This window comes from Vipera ursinii (genome assembly GCF_947247035.1).
Source record: "Vipera ursinii genome assembly, chromosome: 11".
NCBI classification, from domain to species: Eukaryota; Metazoa; Chordata; class Lepidosauria; order Squamata; family Viperidae; genus Vipera; species Vipera ursinii.
In genome coordinates this window covers 5,618,136-5,640,985 of record NC_139524.1, presented here as the reverse complement: position 1 = coordinate 5,640,985, position 22,850 = coordinate 5,618,136, and positions in this window count along the sequence as shown.

Here is a 22,850-nt window from a genome sequence, read left to right as displayed (position 1 = left end):
CAGTTTTCGTCAACACAAACACCCACAAACTGATAGAGAAAGAGAATACAATGACTTTCCCTATGTTCCATAACTTTAGGAAGTGACACTGTTGGATCCCTAATGCTTTCTTTAGGTTTGCTTTAATTTTTTTTATTTATTTATCTATATCCCACCTTTATTATATATTTTTTTACAAATAACTCAAAGCAGTGAACATCTCCAGCAAAGCTTCCTCCTCCTGTTTTCCTCACAACAACAACTCTGTGAGATGGGTTGGACTAAGAGAGAGAGAGAGAGAGAGAGAGAGAGAGAGTGATTGGCCCAAAGTCTCCAGCTTTCATCCCTAAGGCAGGACTAGAACTCACTGTCTCCTGGTGATTGGCCCAAGGTCACCATGCTGGCTTTCATGGATAAGGCAGGACTAGAACTCACATTCTCCTGGTGATTGGCCCAAGGTCAACCTGCCGTTTTTCATGGATAAGGACTTGAACTCACAGTCTCTTGCTTTCTAGCCTGGCGCTTTAATCACTAGATCAAACTGGCTATCCATTTTTCCATTTCTACACAAGCTACAATATAAGATAATATATATACTTTTCCTTGTATATTTGGCTAAAGTATAAATATACAGTGAACATGCATTCCTTGCTCTAAAGGACCGTCCTTTGTTTCAAAAAATTGTCCTTTAGATTCATTTATTTTTCAAGAGCTCCCCTTTTGTGCTTCACTTTGGACCTTTGGTTTTAACTTTTAAAATGGTACCAATTACAGAGCCTTGGTGGAGCAGTGGGCTAATGCCTCCTTAAGTAACACCAGCTGCCTGCAATTAGTGCAGGTTCGAGTCCCACCAGGCTCAAGGTTGACTCAGCCTTCCATCCTTCCCAGGTAGGTAAAATGAGGACCCAGATTGTGGGGGGCAATTAAGCTGACTTTGTAATAATGCCGCTTGGGGTGTGTGTGAAAGCCCTAATAAGCAGGCATATACATAGAATGAAGGCTACTGCTAAGCTTGTAAGCCGCCCTGAGTCTTCGGAGAAGGGTGGGATATAAATGGAATTAAAATAAAATAAAAATAAAATAAAAATTAATGCACACCCTTTCACGTTTGCATGAAAAACAAGTAAATCGAGTGGTCTTTGGAAATAAATGTCCACGTACTGTTTGATTATAGACATTTTATTAGAAAGTGTGCTTTTGTTAAGTTTTTTTGAATTTTCCTTTGTCAAGCAAAGTTATAAACACGAACAATTTTTTTTTTAAAAAAAAATTAGCCTTGTGAACTTCTTTTAGATTTGCCGCTTTTTTTCAGATTTCTCCTTTAATTTTTCCAAGAAAATATGGTCATCGTCTATAATCAAACAGTACGTGGGCGTTTATTTTCAAAGACCACTCAATTTACATGTTTCTCATGCAAACGTGAAAGGGTGTGCATTAATTGGTACCATTTGAAAATTTGAAACTAAGGGTCCAAAGTAAAGCACAAAGGGGAGCTCTAGAAATTGATTAAAATGCTCAAATTAAAGCATGAAGAAGGAAAATGGATCAGGAATACAGGTTTCAACATCTCTGTTTTGCTCAGTGAGTTTGAAAAAAGGCCACTGCTGAAAATAGCCTCATCTAGAAAGACCTTTTTCCCCACATTCTTATGAAACAAGCCATGTGTGGGTGACGTTCTGACCATTACTTATACTTTTTACTTCAGGATTCTGAATCGAATGCTTATTCTGTTCTTTATGTAGGTTAAGGAAGTGGGGAAAGTAATTTATTTATTTTTATTTATTTAATAATATTTATATACTGCCCTTCTCCCGAAGGACTCAGGGCGGTGAACAGGGCAAGAATAAAAATACATGGTTACAAAAATTAAAAAAGGATTAAATATGTGCCCACTAAAAACAGTCAATACAATATTAAAACCCCAATAAAAGAAGAATAAAAAAACCCCACCAATCCCCCATCAGGCCAGGCCGGCTTGTTCGAATAAGAATGTCTTTAGATCGCGTCGGAAGGATCGAAGATTGGGCGCCATCCGGAGCTCAACGGGTAACTGATTCCATAGCTCCGGGGCGCCCACAGAGAAGGACCTCCCCCTGGGGGCCACCAATCGACATTCGACACAGGGCGGAGGAAAGTGACCTATGACCATTTTTTGCACGACCGTGGCAGCCTCCCCACGGTCACGTGATCAAAATTCAGACACTTGGCAACTGACTCATATTTATGACGGTGTCAGAGTGGTCAATTTTTGAGACCTTCTGACAAGCAAAGTCAATGGGGAAGCCAGATTCACTTAACAACAGGGGTTAGTTACTTAAAAACTTACTTACTTGAAAAACTGCAGTGATTCATTTAACAACTGTGGTGAGAAAGGTCGTAAAATGGGGCAGAATTTGCTTAACAACTGTCTCGCTTAGCAAAAGACACACAACCACAATTGAGCCCAAAATTCCTTTTGCTAAGCGAGACAGTTGTTAAGCAAATTTTGCCCCATTTAACGACCTTTCTCGCCACAGTTGTTAAATGAATCACTGCCGTTTTTAAAGTAAGTTTTTAAGTAACTAACCCTGTTGTTAAGTGAATCTGGCTTTCCTAATACCTTCAGCAAATATTTCGTCCCTCTGGCCATCGTATTCCCTGAAGTGGACAAGGCTGAAATTTTGGAACGATGTACTAGCAACCCAGAATCCAGAGGTGGTGGCGTCATGGGAAGAGTATTGCTGTTGTAAGATGCATCCAGCAGATATCACAACACTGGAAGCGTTAAGAGAGAAAGCATCTTGCAAACACATCTGCCCTGAAGGGAGATTTTTCAGGAAGCATTCACGGATGTGGCGAATGGGCTTCTTGCAGTCCAATAGACTGATATCTTGGCCCTGAGACACGTACACTCTGTAAGTTAAGAGTTCCTTTGGGGATTTTTTTTTTAAAAAATACCAACCTCAGTATCCTTATTTCAATGGAGTATGCATCAAAAAAGAAAAAGGCACATTTTTTTAGCACCACATTTTTAGTAATGTCTAAGCCAAATACCACAATGAAAAATGCTACACCTGATATCTTGGCCCTGAGACACGTAGGCTTTGCCAGTGCCTATAAATTCATTGGATCACAGCACTAAAAGAAGTTTGGCTCTGATTCCTTCCCCCACAACCCTCACCCTCCATTTGTGGTCAGGGCAATTGAGGCCAACATCTGTCAGCCGGGACAGATTCATGGTCATTGGAAAAGTATGCAGTTTTAACTTTGGGTGCGTATGGAATTCATTTGATCCCAAAGAAGAGACAGCTATTGCATCCTGATGGCCAGTAAAAGAAAAAGAAAAGAGAATTTAACAATCTCCAACTACCTAATACTGAACATCTGTTAGGCACAATTTGTAACTACACTTGAAGTAAGTTTCAGAATCTGAGCAAGTTAAAAATGATATGATTTAAATGGATGCAAAAGGTGAACATAATTATAGTCAGGCAAGAGTGGGAATTTCCAGGGAAGAAAAACATGAACTTGTCTTGGAATATTACTCTGCAAGAATTGATATAAGTTGTTTTTATTATTTCTACCTGGCTTCAGCCTTGATTGCCAGAAGGAATAATTCTTTCTCTTAAAAGTGCTGGAAATGATAAAAAAAAACACATATTGGATCGTTTTTATATGTGGTGACAATGTAGTAAACCCCCCAAATATTGGGAAATCATTTAAGGTAGAATAGAACAGCTTTTAAAGTTGTAATTTCATAAGCTGCCCAGACTTGCCTATATAAACTTGCATATAAATTTAAGAAAAAAATAATTCCAATCTGAGATATTTGCCAAATATTTGATATCTCAAATATCAAATTTCACCAAATTATATTGTCCTTCAAAATTCAGTGAACTGGCATTGTATATGCTAAAGGCTGGTTTATATGCTTCCTGTTGAAAGAGATATTTGATTCCTTCCCTTTTTAAAAAAAAAATAGCTAATTAAATTGTGGGAATATGTTTTGATATCACAAACAGAAAAGTTAAATCTGATGCTGAATTTAAGTCTAACCAGGAAGATTTCCTGGATTATAAATGGTTTGGTGCCACAATGGAGATCCGGGTTTTCTTTTCCTTGGAATCATATGCTTCTTTGATCTATGATTTTTAGAATTATTTTACTGTATTTTTATTGTTTAGAGTTTTGTTATTTATTTGTGCTATGTTCACAAAGTCTGTTCAATTTAATGTTCGATGACAAGAACTGTACTTTATGTTTTGTTTTCTTGTGCATTTTTAATATCTTTCAAATTTACTTTTTTCTTTACGTTCTTTGAAATGTTTTTATACAGGGAGAGGAGAGAGGAGAGGAGAGGAGAGGAGAGGAGAGGAGAGAAAGGGAAGGGAAGGGAAGGGGAGGGGAGGGGAGAGGAGGAAAGGAGAGGAGAGGAGAGGAGAGGAGAGGAGAGGAGAGGAAAGGAAAGGAAAGGAAAGGAAAGGAAAGGAAAGGAAAGGAAAGGAAAGGAAAGGAAAGGAAAGGAAAGGAAAGGAAAGGGAAGGGAAGGGAAGGGAAGGGAAGGGAAGGGAAGGGAAGGGAAGGGAAGGGAAGGGAAGGGAAGGGAAGGGAAGGGAAGGGAAGGGAAGGGAAGGGACACTGCTATTATGTCCCCCCTAGTCCTTCTTTTCTCTAGTCTGGCCCTACCCAATTCCTGCAACCATTCTTCATATGTTTTAGGCCTTTAGTCATCTTCTCTGCACTTCTTCCAAAGTGTCAGCATCTTATTTGTAATGTGGTGACCAAAACTGGATGCTGAATTCCAGGTGTGATCTTTTGGTGCTTTGGAAAATAGTTTGACTCCCTCGTTTTTGTAGGAACCCCTCAAATATTGGAAGACCGCTATCATGTCTCCCCTTAAATAATTAAGAAATTAATTAATTAATTTGGATTAATGTATTGGATTTAAGAAAATGGAGCAAGAATGGGGGGGGAAAGATGCTTCTGTGCGCTTGTGTGTCTGCGTGTGTGTGTGTGTGAGAGAGAGAAAGAGAATTTTAAGCCTCATGCAAGTATCTAGATTTATCATATACAGTAAGTGACCGAGAAGACTCTGCTGGGGGAAAAAAATGTGATAAAATTCTACAAAACTATTAATGGTTCTCAAACATTAACCACCACCCCCCTTCCCCTTGCCTGCTACACTCACACCCACAATTCTGCAAAATGGGGGACAGAGCTACCTTTTTATCCCAACCGGCTGCCTTCGGAGGTAAAACGAGGAGAGACTCAAACTTCACAATCACCAATAATGAGCTATCATTACTCAAATTATACTGAGTGCTGATTAGGTTTAAAGTAATGAAGAAAACAACACAATCTATCATCATCAACCTAAAGGGAAGTCAATGTGCACTGGTGGTTTTGTTAGCTCTTAGCGCAGGGCTCCATCTACAGGGGTTGAAAGAGGAGCAAAATATATGTATATTTTTTTTTTCCTAGAGCTTTTACCAAAACAATCTGTCCTATGCTAAAACTTATTTGTACATTTTTCTTCTCTGCTCCCTGATCCCCAAAAAAAGTCCATTTTTCTGAAATGGGAAGGAGAGAGAGAGAAAGGGCGAGGGAGGTAAAAGAATAATAACAAGAAAGTTTTGGGGAATAACATGGTGCGTTTTTTCCTGTTTCGGGATCATTTTTAGGAAGCTGCAAGTGTCAAACCCATTCGTCAAACATTTTACAGACTCTCCGGAAAATGCAAAGTGAGTCAATGTCTCTCTGAAAAAGCAGAGTTTTAGCATGGGGTGGCTATTAAGAATTTCAGCCAAAGAGGGACGAAAGGTTTTTCAAAACTCACACAGAAAAACACTATTTGTCAGTTCTCATCAGGTATCCAGATGAAATATACAGTGAGCAGGAAGTTTGTTTTGTAACTCAAGAAAAAGTTTCCCCTACTTCCTCTGACTTTGCAAAGCAATTTGATTACGGAAGAGGAAGAATTTCAGGAGTGGGGTTATTTTGTCAGACGTTTTTCAGCACAAGTAACTGCATAAGCTCGTATTTTCTAAAATAAGACTTAATCCATGCTGCCATTTTCCAAATAACTGGGACGAGCCCCAGAGAGGTATAAACATGTCTTAAATTCCACGGGCAGATTTATTTATTTTTTGCCTTGTGCATATAAACAGAATGCAACAGAAATTTATTGATTTAACTATTTGACCATAATGAAAGATATAAAACAAACATGAATAGAATAGAATAGAATAGAATAGAATAGAATAGAATAGAATAGAATAGAATAGAATAGAATAGAATAGAATAAGAAATAAAAATAGAATACAATACAATAAGAAATAAAAAATTAGAATAGAATAGAATAGAATAGAATAGAATAGAATAGAATAGAATAGAATAGAATAGAATAGAATAGAATAGAATAGAATAGAATAGAATAAGAAATAAAAATAGAATAGAATAGAATGGAATAGGAAATAAGAATAGAATAGAATAGAATAGAATAGAATAGAATAGAATAGAATAGAATAGAATAGAATAGAATAGAATAGAATAGAATAGAATAGAATAGAATAAGAAATAAGAATGGAATAGAATAGAATAGAATAGAATAGAATAGAATAGAATAGAATAGAATAGAATAGAATAGAATAGAATAGAATAGAATAGAATAGAATAGAATAGAATAGAATAGAATAAGAAATAAAAAGAGAATGGAATGGAATGGAATGGGATGGGATGGGATGGGATGGGATGTAATAGGATAGGATAGGATAGGATAGGATAGGATAGGATAGGATAGGATAGGATAGGATAGGATAGGATAGGATAGGATAGGATAGGATAGGATAGGATAGGATAGGAATGGATAGGATAGGATAGGATTGGATAGGATAGGATAGGATAGGATAGGATAGGGGATGGAAGGGACCTTGGAGGTCTTCTAGTCCAGCCCACCTACAGCTTCTGAAGGAAGCCATTCCATTATGTTCCACTAGTTAATTGTTCTCACTGTATGCAAGTAGATACAAAGAAAACAACAGGACATATTGTTAGTTACGCATCACCTCTACAGTCAGCTCCAGCCTGATCCTCCCATCACACATATGATGGATTGTGTGATACCTTCTTTACCACAATCTGCAGTGGCACTTTCTCTCCTTATACTTAAGAGTCATGGAGCTTCTACGCAGAAAATTGTCTGTTCCACTGCTATTCACAGTTGTGCATTTGTCTATGTAAAACTGCAGCATAACAGCCATTTTTTAAGTTAAAATAATTAGTACTTATTAACCAAAGTGCATTTTAAACAATGTTTTATGTTCTTAAATTATAGAGGTATATAGCTGCTCTGTTTTAATTTTGCAATTACTGAATGGCAAAAACTTTCTGTCAGATTTCAGACAAAGAGTTAAAAATTTAGTCTTCATTTCTTTTTAATTGCAAGTTTATTTCTGGGCACAGCTATTCCTTACCTCAGACTGTCAATGACTTTTTCCCTAATGCCTGCATTTGTGTCTGTAGCTTACCTGCTATATCATTTCTTTTAATGTAAGGGTTCTTTTTATGCACATTTCTGCACTACATGACAAAACCTGGGGAAATGTGAAAACCAGTTTTCTTCTAATCTGTAAGGAATTAGTTTCTCCTAATCTGTTCAGGAAATCTTGGTTCTGCTTAGTTAAAATTATGGATCAAACAGCATTGTCTGACATTCCTAACTGAATTCTGTGTCTGCTTTAATCATATTTTCCCATTGTTTTTATTCTAAAGTTACTGGCCCTTGGCAGGTTTCTGGAACAGCCTATCAGAAAAATGGGGTTCAGGATCCCCTAACTACAAGCAATGTTATTGTATTTATTTCTATCCCACTTTGTCCCCACAACAGCAGCCCTCTGAGGTAAATTTGGCTAGAGAGAGGGACTAGCCCGAAACTACCCAGCTGGCTGAGGAATTCTGGGAGTTGAAGTCCACAAGTCATAAAAGGGCCAAGTTTGAAGACCCCTGGTCAAGAGCCTCGCAAGGGACTCTCCCTAGTGAGTGCATTAAAAAAAGGTAAAGGTTCCCCCGCACATGCGTGCTAGTCATTTCCGACTCTAGGGGCCGGTGCTCATCTCCATTTCAAAGCCGAAGAGCCAGCGCTTGTCCGATGACGTCTCCGTGGTCATGTGGCCGGCATGACTAGACACCAAAGGCGCACGGAACACTGTTACCTTCCCACCGTAGTGGTCCCTATTTTTCTATTTGCATTTTTACGTGCTTTCGAACTTTTAGGTTGGCAGAAGCTGGGACGAGTAACAGGCGCTCACTCTGTTACGCGGCACTCGGGATTCGACCCGCCAAACTGCCGACCTTCTGATCGACAAGCTCAGCGTCCTAACCCACTCAGCCACCGCGTCCTTAAAAGTGAGTGCATAGGAGACAACAGAAGAATTGTTGCTTCAGAGTTTCAAGATTCTGTTAACATAGCTTTACAATAGCTACGTTAGCTTATCTGGTCGTGTTTCCTGTTTGGTCTACCTGGTAAAGCTGACACTTGGTTTCTTGTCCAATATCTTTGTTGTTGTTAGCTGCGAAGTCATGTCCGACCCATCGCGACCCTATGGACAACATTCCTCCAGGCCTTCCTGTCCTCTACCATCTTCTGGAGTCCATTTAAGCTCACGCCTACTGCTTCAGTGACTCCATCCAGCCACCTCATTCTCTGTCGTCCCCTTCTTCTATTGCCCTCGATCTTCCCCAGCATTAGGCTCTTCTCCAGGGAGTCCTTCCTTCTCATTAGGTGGCCAAAGTACTTGAGTTTTAGCTTCAGGATCTGGCCTTCTAAAGAGCAGTCAGGATTGATCTCCTCTAGGACTGACCGGTTTGATCGCCTTGCAGTCCAAGTGACTTTACCAATCTTTACCATTAGCTTATACTTGGGCTGAGTGAGTGGAACTAGCCCAAAGTAACTTAATTAGTTTCCATGGAAAATAATAGAACAACAGAGTTGGAAGGGACCTTGGAGGTCTTCTAGTCCAGCCCCTTTTTTATATTTTATATTTATACGCCAATCCAACATCTTCAATAATACAACACTCCATCTCTTGTACTAGGGGAGATGGACTCGACCAAAGTCTCAAGGATCTTCCATGGCTGAGTGGGCACTAGAAACTGGGTCTTCGTGTTCCTAGTTCCCTTATCTCTATGCTATGCTGTATGTCATTTGAATCCTAAATTCAGATAGCCCTCAACTTGCAACTTTTCCTTTAGTGACTGTTTGAAGTTACATCAGCCTTGAAACAAGTGGCTTATGACCGTTTGTCACACTTAATGACTGTTGAAGCATCCCCATGGTCATGGGATCATGCTACATGGAACTGTCATAAATATGAACCATTTGCCACGCATCTAATTATGATCACGGGGATGCTACAAAGGTCATAACTTTGAGAAACAGTCGTAAGTCACTTTTTTCAGTGCTGTTGTAACTTTGAATGGTCACTAAATGTTGTAAGTCGAGGACGTCCTGTATTCTCCAATTTTGATGAGATTATAATTGCAATCTCTCTGGGATTCTAGGAATACAGTCCAAATACTTCTGGAAGGCACCAGGTTGGAGAGAACATTGCTTCATCTCTACCATTTTCATCCCAGTCTTGAGCCTAGTTTGAAATATATTGAAAATCGTTAACTGGAATAAGTTGAAAACTTTCAGGTATGTTTTAGAAAGCAATGACAAGCTTTGTGTGGTTTTGGACAGCTTATCCTTAACAATTTTAATAAACTATTGCCATGGAAACCCATAGCTAGGATGGAGGAACTCAGGAAAAAAAAAGAAATTATGTCAACATGGGAAATCAGGTAACTATACTGCTGTAAGTAATCGTTAATTATCAATTTTTCAGGAGTACTGCCAGAAAGTGGCCAGTGTAAAACTGAATAAAATGAAGTCTGATGAAATGGCTTTTCTTTTAGGTTGTTCTATTAAAAGGTGTACAAAAAATAGGGTTGAATGTTTGTCCGTTCAAAGCATTTCATCCCTCACATCTGCCACAAAGACATGTAAAAGGGAATTGACAAGACTCAATAATTATTTAAAAAAAGCTGAACCCATTGCCCATCTCTATGATGATTTTTTTTGGGGGGGGTTTAAAATCTGTAAATGAGAAATGGTCTTCAGCATTTTTATTTTTTTAAATTAAAGAGCCTTGGTGGAGCAGTGGGCTAATGCCTCCTTAAGTAACACCAGCTGCCTGCCATTAGTGCAGGTTTGCGTCCCACCAGGCTCAAGGTTGACTCAGCCTTCCATCCTTCCCAGGTAGGTAAAATGAGGACCCAGATTGTTGGGGGCAATAAGCTGACTTTGTAATAATGCCGCCTGGGGGGGTTTATGAAAGCCCTAATAAGCAGGCATATACATAGAATGAAGGCTACTGCTAAGCTTGTAAGCCGCCCTGAGTCTTTGGAGAAGGGCGGGATATAAATGGAATTAAAATAAAATAAAATAATTTTTTTGTACAGGCAGGACAAGAAGCAATGAATGGAAACTAATCAAGGAGCGAACCAGCCTAGAACTAAGGAGAAATTCTTGACGGTGAGAACAAATAATCAGTGGAACGACTTGCCTCCAGACGTTGTGGGTGCTCCATCACTGGAGGTTTCCAAGAAGAGATGGGACAGACATTTGTCTGAATGTGTAGGGTTTCCTGCTTGAACAGGGGGTTGGACTAGAAGACCTCCAAGGACCCTTCCAGCTCTGTTATTCTGTTATTCTGTTAAATGGATGGGTCCATTTTCAGCTTTCAATGACCCTTGCAAGTTTTAACCCCCAAATCTATTCCATTTCCACACCAATGTGCATTTCTACAGAATTACACAACACAAATGTATTTTGAGTATTTAACATGAACTGTATTTCAGAATTTAGTGGTAAGATTCCAGCATCCTATTCTTCCAGGAAAATTTGCACATCTTCACTGGAGCTTCAACAGGGAGTAAAGAAAAGAAAGAGGGAAGGAAGGTAAATAACTCAGAGGAAACATTAGATCAAAACGATGGAGGACCATCAAGCCCTTCATTGCAACCCCAACTTGTAGGGGGGGGGATAATAAAATAACAGAGTTGGAAGGGGCCTTGGAGGTCTTCTAGTCCAACCCCCTGCTCAAGCAGGAGACCCTATATCATTCCTGACAAGTGGCTATCCAGTCTGTTCTTAAAAGCTTCCAGGGATGGAGCACCCACAACTTCTGAAGGCAAGCCATCCCATCGGTTAAAATAGCAAATTAGATCTGCTTGTTGTAATGTATTCCTGATGGATTGATTTCAGTGGAAGGAAGTTATGAAAAGGTGCAATCCCCCTGTCAACTGGAAACAGTTGAGTTCCTGGTGAACAGTTAGGAACATGGAAATATTTTGGAGTCATAGATTTTCCTGAAATCGCCAGGGAACCAGACTTGTGTTTTGGGGTATGTCTGGCATTCTACTAATGGGACAATTCATTCCTTTTTTGGGAAAAACCTCCATATCATTTAGGAGGTGGGCAGTTTCGATTCCTCTATAATAGTGATTCTCAACCTGTGGTCCATGGGCCCCTGGGGGGCTGCAATGTCATCACAGTGGGTCCTCAATGTGGACCGGGGGGGGGTCCATGATGATAGTGAAGGCAGTCATGCTTGAAGAAAAGCTATGATTTAAATCTTGAGTTAAGTCTTGGTGGTCCGTGCCCATGGTCCATGGCCACAAAAAGTATTTAAAGGGGGTCCACAGTGAAGAAAAGGTTGGAATGGGACAACCCGCTGTGGCCAACTCAGCATGGCCAACTTGCTGTGGGACAACTCACCATGGGACAATTTCACAATTCAATTTAATTATTTAAAATAAATTAAAAAATATTTTAACATTTCATTCTCTCCCTCCTTTTGCATCCTTTCTTTAACAATTCTATTCCACCATTTCTTTGATATTACTATAACTCTTGTCCTTCAGGTGGTTGTCCCGGGGCAAGTTGATCAGGGCAAGTTGGCTATAATGAGTTGTCCATGGTGAGTTGTCCATGGCGAGTTGTCCATGGTGAGTTGGCTATACTGAGTTGGCCATGATGAAGTGTCATAGACCTGAAAGGTTGAGAATCACTTGATCCATGCCTCTCAATCTAATGCACAAACTGGAATTAAGCTTTTTTATTTTTCTGAATGTTGCAGAAAATTCTTCTTAATTCAATTCCTCTAAATCCACCAAAATTGTCAAGAGGCAACCTAAGCCGCTATAGACCAAGCAAACAAAATAAACTATCATGAGTTGGTTTCAAAAAGCAAGGACATTCCTTCAGTAGAAACCTAGGAGAGAGCTATGAACATCTCCACACTAGAAGGAATAAATATCTCATACAAATAAGCTTTTGTGTACAGAAGTTACATTTTGGAAGTAGAATTTAATTTTGCTTGTAAAGTTTATCCTGTTAAATTTGTGTGTGTGTGTGTGTGTGTGTGTGTGTGTGTGTATGAATATGTATGTATACATATAGGTATGTATGTATATCTATAAAAGTTTCCCCCGCACATGCGTGCTAGTCGTTTCGAACTCTAGGGGCCGGTGCTCATCTCCATTTCAAAGCATGTGTGTGTGTATGTGCATGTGTATATGTGTATAAGTGTATATGAATATATATGTATGGAATGGAATGGAATGGAATAGAATAGAATAGAATAGAATAGAATAGAATAGAATAGAATAGAATAGAATAGAATAGAATAGAATAGAATAGAATAGAATAGAATAGAATAGAATAGAATAGAATAGAATAGAATAGAATAGAATAGAATAGAATAGAATAGAGCTTGAAGGAACCATGGAGGTCTTCTAGTCCAGCCCCCTGCTCAAGCAGGAGAACCTATACCATTTCAGACAAGTGACTGTCTAGTATGTTCTTGAAAACCTCCAGTGATGGAGCAACCACGATTTCTGGAGGCAACTTCTGTTCCACTGGTTCATTGTCCTCACTGTTAGGAAGTTTCTCCTTAATTCCAGGTTGCTTCTCTCCTTGATCAGTTTCCAACCATTTTTTCTTGTCCTGCCCTTTGGTGCTTTGGAGAATAACATGACCCTCTCTTCTTTGTGGCAGCCCCTCAAATACTGGAACACTGCTATCATGTTTTCCCTATTTCTTCTTTTGGTTTAGACTAGCCAAACCTAAATCCTGCAGCCGTTCTTCATATGTTTTAGTTTCCAGGCCTTGGAACATCTTAGTTGCTCTTCTCTGATTTTTTTTCCAAATTCTCAACATATTTTTTGTAGTATAGTGACCAAACATGGCTGCAGTATTCCAGGTGTGATCTTACTAGGGTTGTATAAAGCGGTACTAATACCTCGCATGATCTTGATTCTGTGCCTCTGTTTATACAACCCAGGACTGTATTAGCTTTCTTGGCTGCTACTTCAGATTTCTGGCTCGTAGTCAAGTGATTGTCCACTAGGAATCCAAAGTCCCTCTCACAGTTACTGTTTTTGAGCCAGATCTTGCCTAATCTGTACTCGCACCTTTAATTTTTCCTGTCTAGATGTAAAACTTTACTTTTCTCCACATTACAATTCATTTCATTGGATAAGGCCCATTGTTCAAGTTTGTCAAAATCATTTTGGATCCTGAGTTGTCTTCTGGGGTGTTGGCGATTCCTGCCAGTTTAGTGTCATCTGCAAAATTGATGAGTTTCCCTTCAATTCCCTTATCTAAGTCATTGATGAAGATATTGAAGAGTCCTGGGCCTAAGACGGAAACATGTGGTACCCCACTGCTTACTTCTCTGCATGTGGATGTAGAGGATTCAAGTTGTTGGACTCTGTGAACCTCTTAGAGAGGGCTGTAAAGCACTATGAAGCGGTATATAAGCCTAAGTGCCATTGCTATTTAATTACACAAAAAAGCTCCAGATGGATCTTCTTTCCCACAGATCTTTTTTTTTTTTCTAATTAGAAAGCATGGAGAGACAGGGAAGCACAGAGATCAGCCATAATACAAAATCCAGCAGATAAAATTACCTTCAAACTGTGATTGCCTTCTAATGGCTTTGACATATCTGGGTGAGGTTTGTTGGCAACAGGGTGGATGTGTTGGCCACTGCTTTCTTCCAGAATTTTCTTGCTAGGATTGCCTACAGCTCTGGAATTTCTTAATTACCCATCCAAATATTAACCAGACCTAATCGTGCTTAGTTGAGGTCATCCTGGATCAAACATATTTTGTCGCCTGGCAAAGTAAAGGAAGTTCACATCTCAAAGAAACAACAGAGAGAAATTAAAAAAAAAATTTCTCAAGCTTCCTGAAAATAAGGTAGAAAGCCAAAACCCCTATTCCATGGGAACAAAACTCTTGAGAACTTAAGAAGGGAAACTTTGACACAGCAGTTAACAAAAATAAAAATAAAAAATCCACAGTTTCTGGATAATTGGCCAGTTCCTGAATGCCCGGAACAGACTTGATAAGAAAGATATTTCTATGGCTGCTAATACACATAGCGATATACTTTGATATGGAAAACTGAACCTTCCTTGTTGAAAAAAAATTAATTACAAAGTTAAATAGCACACAGCTGAACATCAAATTGGCAGCCATTTCAAGACAGGAAACTATTAATTATTTAGATGGAGAAGTTATAAATCAAGACAACATCAAGCACCGGTTAAGAAAAAGAGCAAATTTACATTCACCTGTTCGGCAAAGAGAGGATTTCAAAGGATGGCCTTTATTTCACGGTAGAGTGGTAATTCATTTAATTTTGCCTTCTGATCTTCCTCTTTCTCGGGGGAATTTCACTTCTAGACCATAAATTTAATTTACCCCCTTGGTTGGCTACTTTACCCCATTGACAGGTTTCCTCTCCTCTTTCTTGAAAAATGTGTATATTTTCTCACATTCCTTTGGTTTCTCTGAATGTGTGCAGGTGTCTTGCTAGAAGGAAGGAACTAGGTTCCTTCTCAAGAAGTGGGAGGGGGTTTGAATTGGAGGGATGCTACAAATATTCAATGGACTGCTGCAATTTATTACAGCAATGGGCATAACAAGGAATGCAGAGTAAAACGGATCACATTCCATCCGTATTTTTCACTTAAAAGCACTCTTGAGGCCTCCTGAGTAGTTTCTTCCAAGGCATGATTTGTGTTTAGGGAGATGTAGTATCAAAACACATACTTGTGAAAGCCCTGTCGTACCAAATTTTTTTGGAGTGGTTAAGGCTTCAGGCTGAAAACTGATAGACTGTGACTTCTAATCCTGCCTTAGGCACGAAGCCAGCTGGATTACTTTAGGCCAATCACCAGGAGACTGTGAGTTCTAGTTCTGCCTTAGGCACAAAGCCAGCTGGGTGACTTTGGGCCAATCACCAGGAGACTGTGAGTTCTAGTCCTGATTTCGGCACGAAGCCAGCTGGATTACTTTGGGCCAATCACCAAGAGACTGTGAGTTTTAGTCCTGCCTTAGGCACAAAGCCAGCTGGGTGACTTTGGGCCAATCACCAGGAGACTGTGAGTTCTAGTCCTGCCTTAGGCACAAAGCCAGCTGGGTGACTTTGGGCCAATCACCAGGAGACTGTAAGTTCTAGTCCTGATTTCGGCACGAAGCCAGCTGGATTACTTTGGGCCAATCACCAAGAGACTGTGAGTTCTAGTCCTGCCTTAGGCACAAAGCCAGCTGGGTGACTTTGGGCCAATCACCAGGAGACTGTGAGTTCTAGTCCTGCCTTAGGCACAAAGCCAGCTGGGTGACTTTGGGCCAATCACCAGGAGACTGTGAGTTCTAGTCCTGATTTCGGCACGAAGCCAGCTGGATTACTTTGGGCCAATCACCAAGAGACTGTGAGTTATAGTCCTGCCTTAGGCACAAAGCCAGTTGGGTGACTTTGGGCCAATCACCAGGAGACTGTGAGTTCTAGTCCTGCCTTAGGCACAAAACCAGCTGGGTGACCTAGGGCCAGTCCCTCTTTCTCAGCCCTAGGAAGGAGGCAATGGCAAACCACTTCTGAAAAACCTTGCCGTGAAAACTGCAGGGATTTATCAGACCCAACTGAACAGAAGAAGAATAAATGAATAAAGAATAAATAAATAAATTCAAGAGCATTCTGCCCCTTTTCTGTTTGCTACTGTGAAATGCACAAACACAAGCGTGGCACGTTTTGTCACAAATGAAGTCGAATAAAGGTGTCCCAGGATAATGTTGCAGGATCTAATCTGGGTCGGTCCCTGGGGCCAGAGGTTTAGTCTTCCGAGCTTCCAGATTCATTGTTGTTGTTAGTTGTGAAGTTGTGTCCAACCCATCGCAACCCCATGGACAACGTTCCTCCAGGCCTTCCTGTCCTCTACCATCTTCTGGAGTCCATTTAAGCTCATGCCTACTGCTTCAGTCACTCCATCCAGCCACCTCATTCTCTGTCGTCCCCTTCTTCTATCTTTCCCAGCATTAGGCTCTTCTCCAGTGAGTCCTTCCTTCTCATTAGGTGGCCAAAGTATTTGAGTTTCCACTTCAGGATCTGGCCTTCTAAAGAGCAGTCAGGGTTGATCTCCTCTAGGACTGATTGGTTTGATCACCTTGCAGTTCAGGGGACTTGCAGGAGTCTTCTCCAGCACCATAGTTCAAAGGCCTCAATTCTTTGGCACTCAACCTTTCTTATGGTCCAACTTTCACAGCCATACATTGCAACTGGGAAGACCATAGCCTTGACTATACGCACTTTTGTTGGCAGGGTGATGTCTCTGCTTTTTACTATGCTGTCTAGATTTGCCATGGCTCTTCTCCAGTGAGTCCTCGTTAGGTGGCTAGAGTATTTGAGTTTGAACTTCAGGATCTGGTCTTCTAAAGAGCAGTCAGGGTTGATCTCCTCTAGCACTGACTGGTTTGATCGCCTTGCAATCCAAGGGATTCATACTGGAGCCCATAATCAGGGAACTTCTCTCTAGCAGAGTGTGTCCCTTCTCTACTTCCACTCTGCCCAAATCTGTGTGCAGGAGTCAACATCAGGGCAGGTGACCATGCCAAACACTTTGCATCCTTTGATCTGAATGAGAGGTACTTGACTGCTGTGCTCCTTGTAAGGGAGAGAAGGAAGACAACCACTCTGATTGCTTACCTCTCGCCAATTAACAACGCCTCATTACACAAGTCGCCCAGAACACTGAGGAGGTTTCATTCCAACAAGAGAAGCCGGGGCAATCAATTGCCATCAAACCTGTGGATTATCAATGGATGCAGAAAGGTTAACCCAGTTCTGGAGGCCTCTGCCATGTCAGCAGAAATTAGCAAGGAAGGAGGCGCCTTGTCAATAGAGCACCGAGACAATTAGTTGGTGATTAGAACAGGAGCACTTGGGGGAATTGATAACCGAATGAAGCATCATAGATACATTTGCATGTCTTTAGAAAATCTATATTGGCATGCAGGGGGCGGGAATCGGGAGGAAAACTGGCAAAGGAATAAAGGTATAAAATAGTATAAATTATCAGAGACAAAAAAAAATCCTTCCATATCTTAAAGCTAGGATTCAAAGCTGAGAAGTATGGTTTGCTTTCATTGGCTAGCAGAGTCCAGTAGCTCATTCATTCATTCATTCATTCATTCATTCATTCATTCACTCACTCACTCACTCACTCACTCACTCACTCACTCACTCACTCAGCCTTCAAGCCAATGTTGACTCCTGGCTGGAGTTTCCTTTAAAAGATTTCAGAAGCGGTTGCCACTGTCTCCTTCCTGGGGTTGAAAGAATATGTATACTGGCCCAAGATCACTCAGCTGGCTTCATGCCTTGGCCAGGACTAGAACTTACGGTCTCCTGGTTCCTAGTCTGGTGTCTTAACCACATTATCATATTGTTTTTATTTCCTTGTTGCTTTTATAACCCCGTTTCAACTGAACAGTCATGGATTTAGCAGAAGCACAAGGAAGATTGGCTCTGTGTTGTGGTTTTTATTTAAATTGGAGCTGTGGTGGCACAGCGGTTAGAATGCAGTATTGCAGGCTGATTCTGCCCCACAACCAGGAGTTCAATCCTGACCAAGGTTGAGTCAACTTTCCATCCAGTAAAATGAAAACCCAGATTGTTGGGGGGTGAGGGGGCAATATGCTGACACTGTAAACCTCTTAGAGAGGATTGTAACCCACTATGAAGCAGTATATAAGTCTAAGTGCTGTTGCTATTAAATTGCAAGCTTTCAAATACTCATCTTCCACTTTTAGATGTCTTATTATGCGTTTGCAATTCAACCCAGAACATGGCCTCAAATTGTCTAATGGAATTCCATGCCCTTCAATCTCCTTCAAGAAATATTTGTATTTCCAAGCTTTTTCTGAAGACCCTGATAGAAAAGAAGTGGGTTTTTTTTCAAGACCTGCCCAAAATAGTTCAATAGATAAGATGAATAAATGGGTGGGTAGGTTGGTAAATAGGTAGACAGGTAGACTCATGCTTTCATCCCTTACTCCAGAACCTTCAGGGCCTCTTCTCAATGCTCATTCTTCAACTGATCATGAAAAGAAAGGAAAATATCAGAATAACAGAGTTGGAAGGGACCTTGGAGGTCTTCTAATCCAACCCCCTCCCCAAGCATATACCATTTCAGACAAATGGTTGTCCAATCTCTTCTTTAAAACCTCCAGTCGAGGTTTAGGTAGAATGTACTTTGCTACAACCTGAGTGGAGTGGGATGACTGCAACTAATAATCTAATCCAACCGATGACCTGCCAGTTTAGAAGCAAATTACTTGCAAAGCTGATCTCTGCCATTTGCAAAACAGTCTAGCTCATAGGAAGGATAAAACACACAATTACACACAAGAGGAGCCCTGATGGAGCAGTGGTTAAAATGCAGTATTGCAGGCAAACTCTGCCCACAGTCTGGAGTTCGATCCTGATGGAGCTCGAAGTTGACTTCCATTCTTCCAAGGTTGGTAAAATGAGGGCCCAGATTGTTGGGGGCAAAATGCTGACATTGTAAACTGCCCAGAGAGTGCTGTAAAATGCTATGGGGTAGTATATAAGTCTAATACTTTTATTTCACTGAAGGGCTCTTGAGAGGATCAAAGCAAAGGATACTAACACACTATCACTTCAGCCTGTCACTCTTCCATCTCCACTCGGCACCTGGTTGAAGATTTCTGCACATTGCAATAAATGATCTGGACCTTGGCCTGAATATTCAGCATAAACAATAATAAAAAACTATTTTCAGGCTACAATCTTCTCCACCTAGCGATATGGGGGAAGAGATACTTTCAGAGGAATGGGGCATGTGGAATAAAATCCGAATTAGAAAAAGCTGTTATCTTTCCAAGGAGAACTCACTGGACAAATTGATATCTCACCCTAACTACATCAAAACCTCGGACATTTCCTTTTATTTTATAAACAGTTCTCATTTCCATCCCTGGTGACATTTTAAATAGCTTCTCAGTGTGGACCAAGAAATTACCTAAATTTAATAGTTCTCTTGAGGGCAAGAGAAGAAGGGGACGACAGAGAATGAATGAGGTGGCTGGATGGAGTCCCTGAAGCAGTAGGCGTGAGCTTTAAATGGACTCCAGAAGATGGTAGAGGATAGGAAGGCCTGGAGGAACATTGTCCATAGGGTCGCGATGGGTCGGACACGACTTCGCAACTAACAACAACAATAGTTCTCTCTGTTTGTTTCTATCTCCATTTAGCTTTTTTTCCATTCCACTCTCTCTGCAACTGGAATATCAGTTGTTGTCTCCTTCCTCTTGCCCGTCTTTCTGTAAATTTTAACAGTGAGAATGGGATAAAAAAATGCTAGTTTTATTCCACGTTCGTTACTGTATGTGAATAGTAAAAGTGAATACGGAGGAAAACATTTTGATGGATACAGAAAACTGTTGGATGCACACCGCTAAGTATGAAGGTATAGAGAAAGAAGGTGGCTCTTGCACATGATCTGAACTTCCTTTCTTGTGAACCTAGTACCGTGGTGGCGAACCTATGGCACGCATGCCACAGGTGGCACACAGAGCCCTCTCTGTCGGCACACACACCATCGCCCCAGTCCTAGGCCTTCATCTGGGTTTTATAAAACCTTTTCGCTTTAGGCCTCCACCGCCGTGTGCAAACCCCCCCCAAAACGTTCAATCAATCAATCAATTTCAACTCACGGGGAAAAAAAGATCTTGCAAAATTGGAATTGATTGATTGAACTTTTGAGTCCCATCCAGTCTGCCGTTACCACTGCAAACATGCCCACCCAATGGGCCACGCTCACCCAATTGGCCACATCCACCCAATGGGCCACGCCCACCCGGCATCTGACGATATATAAGTGGGTTTTGGGATGCAGTTTGGGCACTCGGTCTTTAAAAGGTTCACCACACTGACCTAGAACATGCATAGAAAATAGAACATAGGCTAATAGAAGTGGAAGGGGCCTTGGAGATCTTCTAGTCCAACACCCTGCTGGAACAGGAGATACCATATCATTCTGGACAAATGGCTGTCCAGTCTCTCCTTGGAAACCTCCAACAATGGAGCATCCACAACTTCTGGAGATAAGTCATTTCACTGATTAATTTTTCCCTCTATCAGGAAATTTCTCTTTAGTTCTAGGTTGGATCTCTCTTTAATAATCTTCCATCTGTTTACTTTTTGCCCTACCCTCAGGTTGTTTGGAGAATAGTTGACTCCCTTTTTGCTTGCATAGGACGACAATACATTCAATAACATAAAGTTCCTCAATGTTAAGTCCTTTCTGGACTGTCTGCTTTTTCCTCCCCCACGAAGGAAGTGTACAGAAAGGACACAAGGTGCAAACTGTGCAGAGAGGCCTCAGAGACAATCCAACACATCGTAGCAATTGTGAGATGCAGGCAGGAAGAGCATACATTGAATGGTCCAACCAAGTAGCTGGTACAGTGATGGATTTAAGTGATGTACTTGTGCAGGTGTTCTTGGGTACAGGAACACCTGCACAGTGTATGGGTCAGATCAGGGGTTTCAAACTGCCGGCCCGCAGGCTGCATGCGTCATGCCGAAACCATGCCCACCCCAGCTCCGGCAATGGGGAAAAAGTCACAAAACACATCACGACACGTCACATGATGTTGCAAGTTTGACATCCCTGGGTTAGACCCTCCAGAGGCCAATGGGGAAATTCCAGAGAAGGTTGTGATAAATAACAGGTCCTGTGGGACTTCCAGATCCGGATATGTACTGCCAACCAACCAGATTACATGTAACAGAAAAGGACTAGAAGACAAAGGTGGGATAGATGTAGCAGTGCCAAGTGACAGCAACATCAGGAAGAAGGAATGTAAGAAGCTGGAGAAATATCAGGGCCTGAAGGAGGACCTGGAGAGAGTGTAGAAAGGAAAGGCCAAGTTGGTCTTCATGGTGATAGGATCACATAGGCTGAGATTCCTAAGCTGGAAGAGGAGCTCCAAGAGATCCTGGAAAGGTCTCTTACAGATCCCAGGAACAACATCAGGGCTCTCTCTGTTCAGAAGAATGCAGAACTAGGAACAGCTAAGATTCTACACAGCATCCTCAAACTCCCAAACTTCTGGCAGAAGACCAGAGACTGAAGAAGGCCCAGACGACCCAAAGTGATAAGATTTTTTTTTCCCCCTGTGTACTGGAAAAATACATTTCATATACCTCTTAGCCACAGGGTTCTCCTAAATGTTCTTCTATTGCTTATATACTGCCTTTTGACATTACAATGGTGGACACGTCTTTATTCCATCACTGCAATAAATGACAATCTCACTCATTTAGGGAACATTGAAAATATCTCAGGAAAGCCTGTGGTTTTGTTTTTGCTTTTTTTTTTTGTTTCGTTTCGTTTTGTTTTTGCTATCTGGTATTAAGCCTGGGAAATGCTCTATCAGCTGACTTTGATGCTGTTTCATTGATTAACTACGGACGTTTTTCAAATTTCTCACTGTGTTGGGCCCTCCGGAAATTTATTTCAAGCTCATGTTTGATATATAAATCAAACTGGCCTTCCATTTTATGGAGGGCATTTCTAGGTTTTTGTAACTAAACGCATTGTCCAGCCATACAGCCACCCCCTTTAATAAGGCGTAGCTACTTGCCGGTGGGTGTAACAAGACATTTCTGTGGGTTTTCAGAAGGAGCTTAAGAAGATTTTGTAGAAATACAGAGACACACGAACATATTATAGGTTATCTTCTGACCCAATTGCCATCTCTTTGATGTGCAGATACTTCCCTTTATGTGTCCGAGAGCTTTGACATACAAGTATCCAATTATATTCAATTTAGTTTCAGATGGCAAGGACCTTTGATTTATTTTTTAAGCAAGCTTGAAACCCATAGGTTGTAAGAGAAATGTTACAAAAGGAAGACCATTTCAGATGTTTGAATCCTTTTTAGTTTCCTCCCAGCCCATGTCCCTTACAAAGAGAGCAGGAGAGAAGATCTTTCATGATTTATGTTGCCACCATTGAAAGGTGCTGTTTGCCATCAAGGACACCCAAAATGGCCGGAAAATGCCTTCTGTAGAAGACAGAAGCGTGATTTCTGGATATCAAGTACCAACGTTCACATACTTTTCTGTCCATGTTAGATAAACATGAAACGCGAGTGTGTCTGTTCTTTTGAAGATGATGGGAGAAGAATACAGGGCTTCAAACATGCAAGTCCTTGAATTGCCCCATTCGAGAGAGAAAGCCTAATTGTGCAGAATATTGATCCCTCAGGCTATTGTCACAACTGTCTGTTGAAGATCCCTTTTTCCCTGCACCGTTTCTACTTTGCAAGGAAACTGTCAGCTCTGCACAGCTCTGAGTCTCTTAATAGCAAACTCCACAGGTTAATGTCATTCTTACAAATGCTTTCCCTGATTTTTATGAATCGCTTCCAATGGAATTATCAGTTTATTTATTTATTTATTTATTTATTTATT